The sequence below is a fragment of the Apium graveolens genome, chromosome 7 (genome assembly GCF_009905375.1).
Source record: "Apium graveolens cultivar Ventura chromosome 7, ASM990537v1, whole genome shotgun sequence".
Lineage (NCBI taxonomy): Eukaryota > Viridiplantae > Streptophyta > Magnoliopsida > Apiales > Apiaceae > Apium > Apium graveolens.
The window spans coordinates 253,286,316-253,288,629 of record NC_133653.1 but is presented as its reverse complement, the minus strand read 5'-3'; positions in this window follow the sequence as shown (position 1 = coordinate 253,288,629).

Below are 2,314 nucleotides of genomic sequence, written 5' to 3'. Positions count from 1 at the left end.
CATTTTTAATCATGTGTCATGTGGAGATATTGGCATATTACTATATTACCATTGTATTTGAGATTGTAACAGGTACTTTAGGTCACATCTAAATGAAACTAGCTCGGGTTCATATTCAACTTGCATGAATATTGGAAGGTTGTGTCAACTAGTAGGTTGTTAGAAGGATGGTATAAATATGTAGTGAATTTGTATTATTGCACCACTCCCAGGCTCTCAGCTGACACACCTGTATCACTATCAATGTTATCGTGAAAGCATTACCAATAGGTACTTAAATCAAATTTATCAATATTGGCAACTCATCCATAATAATAATATATTTTTATATTTTTATTCAATTGTACATTTGACATCTTTTTTATCAAAAAAAAAAATCAACTTCATAAAATCCAATCCCACAAATAATATGGATGGTCATGTTAGAACGATTTTTGCCTACTAGATGTATATGATTTATCAGCCTTAGTTAAAAGTATAAATTTGTAAAAAAATTATAGAAAATATTATTCTCATATATAATTACTCTTTTAAATGGTTAAATAATGAACTTTTTTAATTTTTTTTAATCTCAAATTCACCTCAATTCATCAGTTAGATCTCAAAAATAATATTTACTTTAATAATATTACATATTTTAGAATTATTTGTATATATATAATAATTGTATATGTATAATCAAAATGATAAGATAATTACATATATTAATATTTAAATATAAAAAGTATTAAATTAGTCACGATTGACCTGATCAATCATTCTGATTAATCCCCGATTATTCGATTAATATGTAGACGGTGCATTAAGTCCAGTTCTCACTTATTACAAAACTGGTTATATGATGTAATTTTATATAAATAAGCATATATCATATTTCTTCTTTACATTTTCTTCTTTTTGAAATATATATTTATGGGTCTTAATAAGTGGTAAGAGTATAAGATCTGACATATTAAAATTTTAAATAAATTAATTTCTTGAAGTGCTAGATTTTGGGAGTGACTCATGTTTGAGTGTTTTTTAGTCCCTGCCTCATATCGCATACTAATGTATTAGCATGTCTAGACTCTAAATTCATTCTTTATAAATAATGAAAATTATTGGCTCTTTATGTACCCTTTTCAACAAATGGACTCTTCAAATCTATTTTTTATTATTAAAAATATTTTAAATTCGTACTCCGTCCGTGTCAGTTATTTGTATACAAATGGTTTGGGCACGGAGGACAAGACATGATAGTAAAATAATGTTACTTTTGGTAATTTTGGTAAAATTGTGGGATGAGAGAGAAGGAAAAAGTTTAATTTAGTGAGAAAAAAGTATAAAATTGGGTAAAGTGGTGGGACCGATTAATATTTAATGGATAAAGTGAGTGTAGTGGTAATAAGTAGTGAATGTAGTTGATTTTTATATTATTAAATTTTTACTAATTTTGGTAAGTTTTAAATGTATAAAATTGAATGAGAAATTAAAAAAAAAAGTGTATAGAAATGAATGAGATAGAGGGAGTAGTAGAATAAAAATAAATGGTGAGAGAAAGATAATAGAATTAAGAAAATATAATATAATAATAATTAAGAGTAAAACTATGTTCTTATAATTGAAAAGAGAGTGATTTAAAAAGTCACTAAAAATCTCTTGAAATAACAATTTTGTTCTCCCTTCTCGAATTTCTAGTTAAAAACTAGAGTAGTAAAACTTATCGGAAACGCCATTAGTTGAGTTGATACCACCCTGTAATTATTGAAACTTCCGGCAACAATTAGGCACCTAACATAACATAAATCACATGTATCTCTTTTAATATGTTTCAGAATCAACAAAAAGGATTTTTGTGACATAAAAATTACGAAGGATATAATTAAATAATAGCATTATGACGAATTTGGTATAAAAATTCTGTAGTAAAAAGCCTCATACGATGCAGTAGTACAAAACAGTTGCTTATAGAATCTAGACTAATTCCTCACTTCCCCGTTTTAAAAGGAAATGAAAATAAGTGAAAGATAAAAATATTAGTTTAACTTCCCTTTCTGCTCCTGACTTTTTAAAAAGAGCCAAAATAAATGTTAATGAATATAAATTTAACAATTTGTTACTACAAAATTTTAATTAAATAATTAGATAAAAATATATTACCTTTCAAACACTTTATTCCTTCCCATTAAGCGAGCCCTGAAACAAACATTTGGACACTTAATTATTGATGACAGAACCTTATAATTCGTTAATGATTTTGGTTTCATGCAAGTAGCTTGGCCTGACTCGCATATATTCCAGGCGTGTATATATTAATACGCGTCGTGCATCTATC